At 41.4% G+C, this 15,318-nt stretch overlaps 1 protein-coding gene across 1 annotated transcript in view; it reads right to left on the bottom strand.

Annotated features, from left to right (window-relative positions):
• Nucleotides 1-15,318, bottom strand: part of PALM2AKAP2 (PALM2 and AKAP2 fusion) — a 771,069-nt gene that overhangs the window by 405,183 nt on the left and 350,568 nt on the right. The gene's annotated exons all lie outside the window — the stretch shown is intronic.

The raw sequence follows: 15,318 nt of genomic DNA on the forward strand, positions 1-15,318 counted from the left end.
CTGGAGCTCTCTTGGACTGACTGCATTGTGCTGATGGCAGAGAGAAAAGACAAACAAAAAGAACAATCTTGTTACTTTCAAGAGAGACAAAGAACATGCTGAAAAAAAATGAATGAGTAATGTAAAAATGACAGGGAAAAAAGAGTTCTGTTTGGAACGGAGGTCTGGTTTCAACGGAAACAATGAAAATAAAATAATGTTGTGGGGAAATCATAACACATCTTGATCTGTTCTTTTAAAATGTATCTATAGCAAAGATTTTTCAGCAAGCCTAAATGGGAGTCTTTGCTTTTGGCTGTATTAGGTGAGAAGCAATTTAAATATTCTCCAGCACAAGGCAGAAGCTGGGGTCATTGCGAGTGATCAGCCACTGCAGGTGAAAACCCCCAGAAAGCCAGAAACCAGTGGTGCTGAAGCAATTTGTATAATGGGGGTGCTGAGAGCCATTGAACCAAACTGCAAACCCTGTGTACCACTTCAAGCAGGGTGTGCAGCAGCACCCCTCGTTCCAGCACCTATGCCAGCAACCGCATAGAGAGCTCCATTTTTATTAGGTCTTTTAGAAAAGTTAAAGGACTTGAGAAAAATCTGTAAAAGTGAGATGGAAAAAAATCCATTGATGGGAGAATGTAAATAAAAATTAATAGGTTTGTGACCGAGATGAGAGAAAAGGAAATCCTAGTTATGGGAAACTTCAGGTAAGGATCAGAACCTGGGGAATTTCAGTTAGGGATAATTCATTGTGGGTTATGAGGATGACTCATTATAAATTATGTAACGCCATATGCTTGGAAGGAGCACTGTAAATGTACACACTTTCATCCAGAAGTGTCCCAAATTATTTTCCATGACCACAGATCAGATGGTACTTCAGATGTAGTAAGGGCAGTGGGCCAGTCTGGTACTCAAGATTACTCCAAATGGGCCATCAGCTGTCATTTCAGGAAATCCTGAAATTTTTTAAACATACTAGATCCCACAATGCCTTCCCTCCCTCAGTGATATTATATACCATCTCTGTCAGTTCTGTAACTTCTGGGTTATAGAACTAATGACATGTAACTACTAACTCACCAGCTCCAGTACCTTAAGATAGCTGAGCTAAAAATAAACGTTTCAAGTGACTTTCACCCCAAAGTACATTGCAAACCATGGCCTCAATCCTGGTGATGCCTGTGCAGAATTTTACATGAGTAGTCCCATGGAAGTCGTACAAAAACCTATATTAAAAAATGCCATCAATGTTGCAAAGCCAAGCACTCAAAGGTTAGAAAATGCCAGAATTGAAGTTGCCCATCCAACCTTAATTCAGTCTCCTTGTGCGTACTACAGAGTATGACACAGTCTTTAATTACATGATCTCACATTATTTTTCCCGCAGGACCGTCCGCCTCATTCACTGCAGAGGATAGACAATGCTTGGGGAATGAATAAGAGTCATGTAGTGAATGAAGCTGTTGTCTGCAGGCCCCCGGCTTCATTCACTGAAGAAGATGGAAAGGGTGTGGTGGAAGGAGGGAAGCAAATGGAGGAATAGAAAAGATGGCCCTTGACACTTGACTGGGATCCAGGAGATTTGGATTCTTTTCCCAACTCTTTCACAGCAGAGGATGAAGAATTATTTTGTATGTGTCCCGCATAGATCTTCTCCATGCAGCCACTCTGGAACTCAACACAAGAGTCAGCAGAGCCTGAGGGGATGTACTGTTCAGCATGGCAGCAACTGGAACACTGCCACAAACTTTAAAGAGCTCTGAACATTCTACTGTGCACCTAAAGAGGGTCATTCTCCATGGCTTAGAACTCAGCCAAATTTAGCCTGATTTTCTTAGGGACAGTAAAAATAATTTTTCACCTCTGCTCTCCCATCCTAACAAATTCCAAACTCTTACTCCAGTCTCCGGAGATATTAGAACCGTGAAAATGAGCTACCAATTGTTTTTTACGTGTGAAGTGTTGCACAACCTCAACAGACAGTAATCACTACCATTCCTGCTATATATGCTAAGACCTCTGCAATTCCTACACACAGTGAAATGAATTAAAGGCACAGCAGGAACTTCAATTCAGAATTGTCTTCGTTTTGTTGGTTTAAACCATTCACGTACTTTAAAGGCACTAGATTACATGCAGCACTGCTTAGGAACACATTTCTACAGTAGATTTCTGTCTACCTGGGAGAATCTAGCCGAATGGAAGTTACTGTAATACACAAAAATCTATCTGAGCATTGAAGTAAAAAAGGAAACATGTAACTTCAGTTATGGCTCATGTGCTTTTCTCTACCCCCGCCCCCAGTCACATTCTTGCACTAGTTATCATGGCTGGGGCTAAAAGGGTAACCGCTCCAGGCAGATAGCACAAACCTGACCCCCAGAACAGAGTGAATTGTTGCTGTCAATTGTTCCCAGCAGGCTGACACTTGGAGTGGTTGTCATTCCCTTGTGCTGGAGTTAAAAAGCCTTATAAGGTAAGGGCTGGCCAACTGTTAAACAGTCTCAAGTGTTCTTCAGTGCTGAGAAAACTCCTGGGAATGCACAAGATACCTCTGGCAAAGATTATACCATATTTCACAGCAAGCTCATATAGTAACAAAGCAAATATTGTATTTTTGCATTTCAAACTCTTCAGGCGATTCTTTAAAAAATAAAATGGAAATGGGTTCCCATGTGCCATTTCATTTTACTGAGGTGGGAGGACTGGGTCTCAATCACTGTTTTTATACGGGTAAGGGCCCTGTTAGCTCATCCCACAGGCAAACTGTGGAGTGGCAAACTTACTTGGCAAACTATATGTGGAATTTCCAGTGCATCAGGTCCTGGGTAAGCAGATGTACTGGCCATATGGAGGGGAAAAGGGCTCCAGCCTTTAAATTTTTAAACATGGCTGAAAATGCCTGGTGAAATTGTAGGTACTGGGACATCCACATGGAGAATCAGCCCCTTTATGCTGCTCCCCTTCCCTGCTTCACCAGCAGCTTAGCTCAACCAGGACTCAGGATCTCCCCTACCCAACCCGAGTCAAGGTAGGAGCCATGGAACGGGATCTAAATGTTGCTTTGAGCTGCACTACCTCTTGATGGGATTTCCAATGGAAAGCTGGCCAGGAGTATTAGAAACAACAACAAGCATCCTCCCAAGCCCACGGAGCCTCAGATGTGCAGTTCTGCCATGGAGGGACTTCTGCACTTAGGGAAGGTGGGTAATGCCAGGTGAGTATGATGGCAGCCATCTTGCTTAACACACTGGGAACCTTCAGAGCTAAAAGCTTGAGTCTCTTTAGCCTGTAAAGTCAGGCTCTGTAGCTTGGGGCTGTAACTGACCCACTCCTCTGTGACTCAAGCACAGAGACTTGCACTGACCAGTTGGTTACAGGGACTTTGCTACCTCTTTTTTATGTTTCCTCGTCACTTCTGGCTGCTGCTTCCACGAGTCTTCAGCCCTCCATGATGCTCAGCAGATGGCCATGCTACAGTGTGTTCGTGGGTGCTTGCTTATAAACCAGTGAGCCATGCCAGACAGACACGGGCTCTCTTGTAAACCTAACCGCAAGCCAAAGAAAACTGTTGCCCTTCTAAACAGCCGTGCCTCTGGATACCCATACACTGAGATTCTTTGAAGTGCTTCCCAGTCGTTTCTGCTATTTGCTTTCTTTTTCTAAGCCTATTTAGTATTCTAGACTTTAACCATTTCTTCTTTGTTGTTTTTAAGAGAAATCCTGGCCCATTCATTTTTCAGCTCACATTTGACAGCTCAGTGGCACTATAAAGGAAATGGAGTGAAAGCTAAGTGCAAACTAATTGGGAAAAGTGTATTTGGCCACTGCCCTAAATTGGATAAAATTGCCCTTTAAAAAAAATAAAAGCTCTTGCTGCCAACGCTCTGAGTGGAGGGACTTGACCCAGGAAAAACTTTGGTTCTGCACCTAGTGAATCCTCGAAACCCAGCCTCTCTCGTGAAATGTTTGCAAACATTATTTTCCATGACAAATGCGCCTCAGCTGCAAAATCCAAATATGGACTGAACCACTCCAATATTCCAAGGTGCTTAGATCTAGGGTGTCGGGTTTGCCAATTACAGAGAATTGGGGGCGGGGCACTAGCTGCGGAATTCTGATCAATTATTGGATTATGCTCAAATTTTTCAGAGCATTTGAATCCAAAGTTTAGTTTTGGGCCTCTATTTTCTATTGGTTTTTTTTTAATAAATAAAAATCTTAAAATGAACAAAACCCCCACACAAATCATTGCAATTTTTCATTTCTTCTCCCTAGCAAAAGACTCTTTCAAAAGGCGATCACAGAATCTCTTCGGACACACTTCTCTAGGATTCCCACACCAGACTTTGAATTCATTATTCTTCTCTCACTATATTATTAATATGTTGGAGAGAAGAATCTGTTGGAAATTTGTTGGAGAGAAAAAATATCCAAGTTGAAATCTCCTTTGCAGATCTGAGGAGATAAAGGTCTCTTCAGAGCAGGAGCAAAATTATTAGGCAATCTACTCCCTTTACTTTTACTGTGGAAGAATTGATTTGATTACCATGATAGATGGCTGTAGATTTTTGAGGACATACTTTGCTTTCAATGAGGGCAAGTGTCTCTCTCAATGGAAATCACCTCACTTAGGCTACAGATGCTGGTAATGGGAGAAAACTCTAGCCAGCTATTGTCTTGTCCCCATGCTCAGGGTCTAACTGGGCACCATACTTGGGGTTGGGAAGGAATTTCCCCTTGGTCAGATTGAGAGAGACCTTGGGAGAGAGGGGGTTCACCTTCCTCTGTAGCATGGGTCACTTGCTGGTTTAAACTAGTGTACTTGGTGGATTCTCTGTAACTTGAAGTCTGTAAATCATGATTTGAGGACTTCACTAACTCTGCCAGAGGTTATGGTTATTACAGAAATGGGTGGGTGAGGTTCTGTAGCCTGCAATGTGCAGGAGGTCAGACTAGATGATCATGATGTTCTCCTTTAGATTTCATTCTTCTATTGACAATGTGCTATATCACATCAACCATCTTTGGCAGAAGGCAGATTTGCCACAAGCGTAATCAGGAACCTCTAGTGGAGAGATGCTCATGTAACTAGCCACACTAAGGTCTCATAAGCCTTCAGTAGTATGTACTAGAAAGCTAACTACATTTGGCTGAGTGGGAATATCCCTACAAATCTCATAGAATGGTCCTCAAAAACAATGACTAGTATAGTAAGACCTGTCCTGCCAGGCCCAAAATGCCTTAGGTGGAGTAATTTGGACAATTAGATGACCTAATGCTCCTTTCTGAGCTTAAATCTGTGACTATTTAGCACCAGAGCTGGTTGACATTTTCCAAATTTCAAAATGTGAATTTCAAAAAAACGGGGACATTTTTTTAAAATGTTGGCAATTTTATTTTGACCAGCTATGTTTAGAACTACATACAGCACTATTCCTCAGATTATCTCAGAGGGCTTTGCAAACATTAAATTGACGGACTGTGTCAACACCACTGTGAGGGCAGGATGGTGAACATTACTATTCCCATTTTGCAGGTAGAAAAAACTGAGTTACACAGAAGTTAAGCGACTTTTTCAAGGTCAGACACTGAGTTAGAGTAGGTATTAGAAACAATGGGTGATCCGGCCCTACTGAAATTAATGGGAGTTCTGCCCCTGACTGATTTCACTCTAAAAGAAATCTCTTGACTTCCATATCTGTGCTCAAAGTCACTTTTCAAGAGAAGAGAGAGCATAAGCAAACTGTGGTTACACTAAGAAGTTCATCTGGTAGAATACTGCTAACTATTTTCTGCAAATATTAATATTTTTTCAACAAAATAATTTTAACCTTTGACACTATTTTTGGGTAAGGCTTCAGAATGTTCTAACAAACTGATTTATTGCCAGGAATGTTCATGGAAACAGAATTTAAAATTAATATTGCAGAATATTAATGAAAATCAGTTTTCAAGTCCATAATTCTAAGTATTCATACTAGAAACTGGTATTTGCTAGGAAATGCCTGCTTTCAGCTAAAGAATAAGGATGACTAAAAAGGCGCCTAGGAGGATAATCTCTTCAAATACTGTCAGTAAAGGCTAGCAAGCAAAATAATTTATACAGAAAAAGTTAGTGGGGGAAAAGTTTATGCAAGTAACATGCAGTCAGATTAGAATGAGGTTTAGTGTTAACACAGCTTCACAGTGAGTGAAGGTTAGAAAGATTAAAGAATAGTAATGGATCCAAATTCTCCAGGAACACAGGAAGAAATAACAAAAGGTGGAGATCCAGTAGATCAAAGCTTGCATACCGCTCCTTAGGTTGGTTCAGGCCAATGATTAAAAACAGGATACAGTTTAGTCTGTAAAATACATAGTCTCGTCCACAAAGTTCCTCCAGTCTCCCAAACCAGCCCGTTTGTGGTGTAAAATAAGCTACAGCAAGAAATAAGTTGCTGACACTGGCAACTTCTCCATTTCCTACTCTCTGTGTTTTTAACCTCAGAAACCAAAAACTTTTACCACATTTTGTTACTCTTCAGCATCATTATCTACAGTAGTAACAAGAAAAAAGAAGAGGAACACAAATGCTTTCCAGAACTTATAAGTGGAGAAAGTTGAATGCCAAAATGACATACTCATAAATAATATACAAATGCTAGGGTTCTGGTTCCATTTGACTGAATTTAATCCCTTACTATTCACAAAAGCACAATGGTAGTCTAGATGATTCAATGTTGAATGCATATATTTGACCTAGGAGTGCTCTTAATATAGATTTGATCATGCTCCTGGGAACAGGGACAAAACCACACGTCCATAAGACAAAACCATGCGGCTTATCTAGAAGCTTGAATGCTGTGATAAGCTGCCCTGTATAAAGGTCTCATCCCAGTTCTTAACCGAACTTGATTTATGAGCCGAAGCATGAGGTTTTATATACCGTCTAATATTTGTTAGTTAGCATTAGCTGCTGTAACTCTGGAGATTGTCAGACTTGGCATTCCTTCCTAATCTGCAGCCACCGTCGGCCTACTTGCCAAAATCCATTCAATCAACTTTTGCCAGAGCAATAAGTAGGATTCTAGTTTGAAGCACGCCCGGTGCTAATGGTCACAGAACAGTGACATTTCAATCATTCTAATGTGAAAATGTGAAATGGCTTTGTTCCGATCTATACAATTCTGGCAGCGTAAAAGGAATTTAATGGGGCTGTAAATAACCATGGTTTACAGTCCCAGTGTCTTAAACTGACTTTTCAACATGTGCTAAAACTGGCTCAAAGGAGTGAGGTTTACACACAAAAGATGTAGGCCTGGAGATGTGGGGAGGACGGGCGATGCAGAATTTCTAAATTTCAGCCATCCCTAGCCCAGATTCATCAAGTCTCCTTGGAAATTTGTACTGCCCCCTTTTGGGATCTCTGAAATCGATGGAGTTATGTCGATTTATATCAGTTGAGGCTCTGGCCCAGAAGATGTAAGCACCAGTCACTGTGACTCTGCCTGTGTACAGCCTTTAGCTCCAGTCACTAAAACTCCTACACACTTGTCCCCTTCAGTACTCAGCTGGACCATGCCCTACCCCCCACGACCCCAATAAGCCATTTGTCATGAGACATTACAGCAAGCCCCAGCCATGCACTGACCAGCAGCTTGCTATTTCTTTCACCAGCAGTTCTTTCCAGGTGGCCTCACTTTCGCCAGATAAGGGGGAACGTCTTTTTTGTTTTGTTTTTTAAAGTGCTTCTCAGCTGTCAGATAGCGGCCTCTTAATAAGCAGACAGTAGAAAACAACATTCTCCCACATCAAGCATCACTTATTCCTCGGGGCTAACTCAGTTACAGAGTCTCAGGAACTGTGCGCCTGAAAAAGTAAAGCTAGCTAAGCCAAAGACCAATGTGGAATTTCCTGCTACCAGAATACAAAAGTTGTTTTGTTTGTCAGATCCATAACTCACTTATGCCCTTGAGGACTCAAATGAGGTTTGAGCTCTACAACTCCTTAAAAATGATGTTATAGCCTAGAAAATACACCAGGGACTGAACTTGCTACCTGCTCTCAAAGACCTTCTTTCACTAGTGGTGTCTTCCCTCTATCTGAGCGAATGTTCACTGCTGTTTCAAGGTTCACAAAAGGAAGAATAAGATCCCTAAAAATACACAGCACTTTCCTTATTAATGCCATCTTTAGCTTAACAGGGGTGATTGCTGGAGCCCCTTTTATTATTAAATTTGTATTGTGGTAGGAGCCCAGACATGAACCAGAACCCATCTGTGTGAGGCGCTATACAAACACAAAACAAAAAGACAGTCCCTGCCTCAAAGAGATTACAATTTAAGGCAGAGTGCAGGCCAAGTGTACCCCAGGGTACACTCAAACACAGTACGAGTATGGCTTGGGTTTAATGACTGCTGCATTCTGCCCATACTACTCTATGACTTGTAATTATTGAGATGTCTCATTCAGACTTACAAATGCCCTGGAGCCGTTAGTAATCTGAATAAGTTTTGCTGTTTAACTGTACCAGTATAACTATACCAGTATAGATGCAGTTATGTGTGGGCAAAAAAGTGTTTTTGCTGGCATAGTTTATATTGTGTTCAGTTAGCAAATTAAACTCTACCAGCAAAAGTACTTTTTTTTTTACCGACATCACTGCATCTACACTAGGGCTTTTGCCAGTATAGCTATATCATAAACAAAACATACCCCTAACCACCATAGCTACTTGCAAACCTCTCCAGTGTATATCTGACCAAACTTAACTCTCTTAGAATCTGTATTTTATTGAATATTCACAATAATGTCAGTATATGCACAAACTGAGTATTAGTTATACATTCCACCAGAATTCCTTTCAGGGTGAGAGTATATTCTGGGTATGATTTGGGGAAGGTGTCAGAGGCTTTCCTGGACTTTATCAGTTTTTCTTGTCTGCTGGCTGAGGTAAATTATTGCCTGTGTTGGATTTTTTTAAGTCCGCTGGCTGGTGAAGTTAATTTATATGTATTAATGCTGTTGGGTGGGTTGTGAATCTAATTATTGCCAGTGCACTCACAGCTTTTGTGTGGATGGGGTTTTTTTAAATGTCAAATCTAAATTAATACATACGTATATCCTAGCGTGAAAGAACAGAAAGGTATGCTAACATCATACATTCACACACCCATACAATAGAATTAATACGAGAGCCGAGGAAATCATTTATGTAAATTAATTTGAAAAATTGTCCTTTCCCCCCCCTCAGTTATAGGTGCTCCCCTTGAGACATCTTAAAGGGTCTTGATTTTCAGAAAGCGATGAGCACCCACCCTCTGCTGATCAGGTCACTTCAAAATGTCCAAAAATGGAGGCACCAAAAAACCAAAGGCCACTAAATGTTCTATAGCTAAGGCAAAGAGATGTAGGGACAATGGGAAATGTTGACTGATACCCTTTCCCACAATGTAGGGAGCTGAACATACATTGTTGGTTATGGCAAATGCCATTGGCTTGTGGTATAAGAGCCTGGCCCAAGAATCAAATTTCCCGCCACTGCCAAAGGCAGGAGAACAAGTGTCACATTCTAGGGTACTATCCAGACTAGTGAGGGCTCGTGTCCCTGCCTGCCCTGTAACCCTAAGTGCTTCAAAAGGCTGTGTGCTGCTGTGACTCTTTTGTCTGGCTGCTCCCGTATAAATCTGTATGAAGCATCTGAGGGTTAAGCAGCTCTGACTCAATAATTCTGATCCCAGCAGTCTGCTTGTTACCGCCCCCGCCCGCAGTCACGCTCTGGTTACACCTGCAAGATGACCCCAAAACACCCCCAATCATGAATTTCCTCCAAACCATGTGCTCTGCAATGCCCAGCCCTTTTCTGGATGTTCAGAGAGATAGTGGTTTGTTTATTCCTTTAAAGATACAATATCCAGCTGTGTGCCACATTAACTGGACTTAACAATGACTTTAAAACAAATACAGCACTGGGCTGGTTTAGATTAAAGGTAAAACAAGTTTGTTAACAAAAGGAGTTAGGAGTTTAAGTGAATTCAAGTGCAAGGGATAGAGTTAGAAATAGTTACAAGCAAACAAGTGAAAAATGCTTTTTAGAGACTAAAGCCTAACAAAACTAACTACAGTCTTTGTCCAAGGTAGTTTCCTTACCAACCTGCCTACCAGTGAGATGGTTGACCACCCCTCTCGTCGGGATCTTCCACAAAGACCAAAGTGCTTGGATCCTTTGTCTTCTTAGGTGAAAGATAACTTGGGTTCTTTACCCCTCTCTTTTGTAGTCCAATTAAATGGATTCTTCTAATAGTTGCCCCCAGGTATTAGGTGGGCTTTCAATTTTATAGCAATAACTTTGACCAACATTTTAAAATCAAGAGTCATTAAAGATGCTTGGAGAAAATAGAAATTAGTCTGTTTCTGTAGTAAAAATCTAGTCTGCTTGGCTTCAGTGAAGGTTCCTAAAAGCAGTTTTAATATTGTATCAGGAAGTAGGTTGTAAAACACAAACAAGAATCTATCTGGACACTAGTCAGTCAACAGTGTTTTAATTACATGTTTGTTCTCATACAGTATAACAATGCATACAGGTGCATTACATTTTTCACATTTTCCTATCATAACCTGGGATTGCTCAATCCCATTAAGAAACTTCTGTATTAGGAAACATTTTTAATGGTAGAACTTTACAGTTTCTTGTAAAATCATAAAAATAGTTGATCTACTCCACGTGTCTCAGCTGGCAATCAGAGTAGCATGAGTCTGAGCATGAGCCTCTCTCTCAGTCATGACACACAGATTTCTGACTATTCCAGGAAAGCTCCTGTGGACCCATTTACTAACTCAGGACTTGTGTGCATGATGTTGGCAAAGTGCACTAGAAGGGTGTGGTATGGAGATTACTCTAATGTGCTGCACTCTGACTGCTCTATGTAGACCCTGGTGGCATGTTCTAAATGTACTTAGTTCACTTCAGACTCCGTGAACTAGGTTCCTTTTCGAGGGCGCCAGCAAGGCCCTATACAGGGCAGTTAGAGCACAGCATGTCGGTGTGCTTTACAAACCACACCCCTCTGGCGTGTCTTAACACACTGTAGAGACAAGCCCTTAGTCATGAAGATGAAGGATTGAGAATGCGATGCATGATTCTGGCGATGTCTTATCTAGCCATTGCCATGTCAGTCAGCATGCTTGTATCTGACAGGTGGGGGACGTTGCTAAATGGAGTCAGACAGAGATGTGAAGTGTCTCGCTCACCTTCTTCATTATCAGTTCATTTAGAAAAAGATTCAAGGCCACAGCAATTCCATTGGACCAGTACAGCCTGGTATCTGTCAGTCTTGTGCCTTCCAAACCTTCCATCCTAGCTTCAAAGGCTGAGCTTATAGAAGTCTTTCATCACTCATGCAGGAGCTCTCCTCAAAGTTTGATGGCTCTGGGTGACATCTTCATGCACCTAGGTACATCATACTCAGCTCTCAAGTTTGGTGCAGCAGTCGTGTTTACCTACGAAGGTGGTCTTGCAGCTACATCCCCACACATGCTTTGAATTTTCTTCCTTCCCCTTCAGCACATCTTCACTAGGAAGTTAGGCAGACCTTGTGGATCTGTGTCAACTAATATGACATTAAAGAGGACTTTACAGACAGGGCTCACCATGGTTAACATTGTGACTACTGGCAGCAGTGAAACCCTAGTGAAACCATAGGTTTTGTGAACCGCCAAATCCCTTAGGCAACTTTGAAAATTTACAAACTAGCTGATGGTCAACAGTAAATAACCAGTTCTGATCCTTTTCTGCTTCCCTCTGTGCGTACATACTGAGAACTGTGCTTGTTCATGCATTTCAGAGCTGTTTTATGTGGCATTTCCCTGAGATATCCCATAGATATTTTTGGTACAGTACATCAGGACTTGGATGACCTTTCATTAGGGAGTACTGGGAAAGGCTTGAGGACAAATTAATAGCATAACGTCTAGTAGAGATATGTGAATGGTTGGAGATTATGTTTAGTTTCTACTGACTTCAAGTATTTCCTAGCCTTTGATATGCAGCCCACTTTGTGAATTTTATGTTTCTTTCATGTCCTGTCAGTACATTAGGAATGAACTCTTACATTGACATTTGTAATGGAAGGTTTTTCGGCATGCCAAGCTAACAGGAGCATATACAGAGACACAATTACTCCCAAAATTCCAAGGGGATGGGATCACTCCCAATTTAGAGCGCTAGTCCCACTGAAAGAACTGTCAGTGCAACTCACACTTTTAAGTCACAGAAGGGTGCTTGTGTGCCTGGCATATTTACTGTGAATGCCCCAGTGGCTCATATTTCCCAGAGGGAATAAAATGTTTTCTTCTCTTTTTAAAGAGATCATCTGTTTGCTTTAGGCTAGTCACAGTGCTCTATATTTTCAAAAACAATCAGTGATTTGAGGCACTCAAAAATAGAAGCACCCATCCTGAAACAGAGCTCTGCACCTAAAGCAGGCTCTTTTAAGATATCTCATGTTGGGTAACCAAAATCACCAGCTACTTTTGAACATTTAGCCCAGTATATTTAGTATTTTGTTTCTGAAAACGTGCTTCATTAAATGAAAGCTTGCACTGCAAAATGAGGATAGCACAATTTAAATGCAACTTATACTGGATTCTGCAAGGATACACTGGATTTTGTGTTCTCAACTCATTTTGACAGCAAGAGTAATTGCTGTGTATAGAATCAAATTGCCTGTGTAAAAGCTTTAACTCTGTTTCCTTGATCAGATTGTTTTAACAAAAACATTTTCTACTCTATAGAGCTTTGCATATTCCTGGAACCCCAGAGCACAATGCCTAATAATGAATGTAATACTCATCATCCAATAGCTGTGGTGGCAATCAGAACAACCACCCTGTGTTCAACTATATTATACCTCAGAAGCAGCCTTGGACACAAGCTATGTTGTTCCTGGAAGGAATGTTGGTCAGAACACCTGGGGTGAAACCCTGGCACCATTCAAATCAATGACAAAACTCTCATTGACTTCATAGGGCAAAGACTTAACAATAATACCTACTTGTTATATAGTGCTTTTTCATCAGGAGATCTCAAAGTGTTCCAGGATCTTTCAATGTGTTTATCATTACAACACACTTGTGAGATAGGAAACTGCTATTATCTGCCCCATGTGTGAAATGGGGCACAGAGGGTAGGTTTACAATGCACACTAAGCTCAGGTTTGACCCCAAGCCCCACCTTCCATCCACACACAAACCATTCTGACTCAGGTCAGCAGGCACTCAGGACTTGGGTCTTACGGCGCTGCTAAAGGGGTAGGGGAGAGCCGAAGCCTTGCTGTGACTCAGGTTCAAGTCCTATGAGACCCAGGTCCAGCAATTGTAAGCCCAGGTTTACAATGCAGCGTAGATCTATCCAGAGAGGCTAAGTGACTGTTCACAGTCATACAAGAAGTTCTTGGGGTTTTTTGGCCTGCCTTTTTTTTTTTTTTTTTTGGAAGAGCAGACCAGGAACTGAACGTGGGTCTCCCAAGTCCTAGGCTAGGGCCCGGGCCCTGGCCCTAGCCCCTGGACCATCCTGCCTCCTTTCACCCCAGAGCTGTCCTGTACCCTTTTCAAAAAGTGCCATGGCATCTTTCCACTTGAACAGCCACCACAAAGGGTTTTAATTTCATATCATACCTGAAAAAGGCATCTCTAGATATGTGAACAAGTGGAATTAGGCTCTGGTGCACCAAAGCACTCAGGTACATGCTTAACTTTAAGCATGTGAGTAGTCCCACCAACACGAATGGGTTCCATTAATGTTAAGCATGTGTTTAAGTGCTCTGCTGCCCTGGCACCTCAGTGCAGGAGTATTTAGTGAAGGATAAACTCTGTCTCCCAGGCTGGCAAGTTCCCCCAAGGAAGGTGTTAGCTGGTGGCTCTGTGACTCCATAGATTCCCCAGTTATGCCCTTTCAAGTCCATTAAAGTCAATGGAGTTACACCAGGGATGAACTTAGCTCATTGAATTTAAAAGAACAGCCCCACGACAGTACAGCAGTGTTCTAATCTCAGATTTAATGCACTTTCCAAATGTCTAGCCCATTAAAAATCCTGAGGGAAAACAGCAAATATCACTAGGCTGGCTAACACACAGCTTTTGTCCTCAGAAAAAACACTTCACAGCTACATGTGGAGAAATGCTAATTTTGTAATATTTCCTATTTGTCCCACATTGGCTGGAAATGAGACAAATTTTTAACATTGAGGGTAATTAGCCATCGGAACAATTTAGGGCTGGAAGGGACCTCAAGAGGTCATCTAGTCAACCCACCCACATTAAGGCAGGATTGAGTCTACCTAGACCATCCTGGGCAGGTATTTGTTTAACCTGTTCTTTAAAACCTTGAGCGAAGAAAATTTGACAGCCTCTTTTGGTAACCTGTTCCAGGGCTTAACTATCCCCTATAGTTGGAAAGTTTTCCCTAATGTTTAGCCTAACTCACCCTTGCTGCAAACTAAATGGATTACTTCTTGCCCTGCCCTCGGTGGACATGGAAAACAATCAATCACAATCGTCTCTATATCCACCTTTTTCATATTTAAAGACTTATGTCCCCCCTGAGTAGTCTCTTCTCTAGACTAAACATGCCCAATTCTTTCAACCTTTCCTCATAGGTCATACTTTCTAAACCTCTTATTTTTTTTGCTCTCCTCAGGACTCTCTCTCCAGTTTGTTCACATCACCAGTGCTGAATAGAGTGGCACAATTAGCCCCCAAATCTTACATACAACACTCCTATTAATACATCGCAGAATGACATTTGCCATCTTTGCAACAGCATCACACCACTGACTCATATTTAATTTGTGATCCACTATAACCTCCAAATCCTTTTCTGTTGTACTGCTGCCTAGTCAGTTATTCCCCATTTTATATTTGTGCATTTGATTTTTTCCTTCCTAAGCACAGTACTTTGCATTTGTCCTTATTTAATTTCATTGTATTGTGTTGTGTCAGACCAATTCACACAAATAAAAGTTCTTGGCCACTCTTATTTTGATCTTCCCGACACTAGGAATTTCAACCATAGTCAGAGCTTGTTTCTCAGCAAACATCTTAGAAGCACAGATGCACAGCCTATATTAAAGATAACATAGCAAATGACAATCCCTAGTGATGCTGTCCATATCAGAGTCCTGGGCACATAAAAAGGGAAACCGACAGGATGCATTTAAGAAAAAAATTGGGCAACTGAAAGCTTTTTAAAAAATAAAAGTGGGTCACAGTTAGCCAAACACTATATAGGTTGTTTCAGTCAAATGAAAAGCATAAATAATCTGCTAGCTACGTGAAGCTGCATTC

Source organism: Mauremys reevesii, linkage group 6 (genome assembly GCF_016161935.1).
Source record: "Mauremys reevesii isolate NIE-2019 linkage group 6, ASM1616193v1, whole genome shotgun sequence".
Classification (NCBI taxonomy): domain Eukaryota; kingdom Metazoa; phylum Chordata; order Testudines; family Geoemydidae; genus Mauremys; species Mauremys reevesii.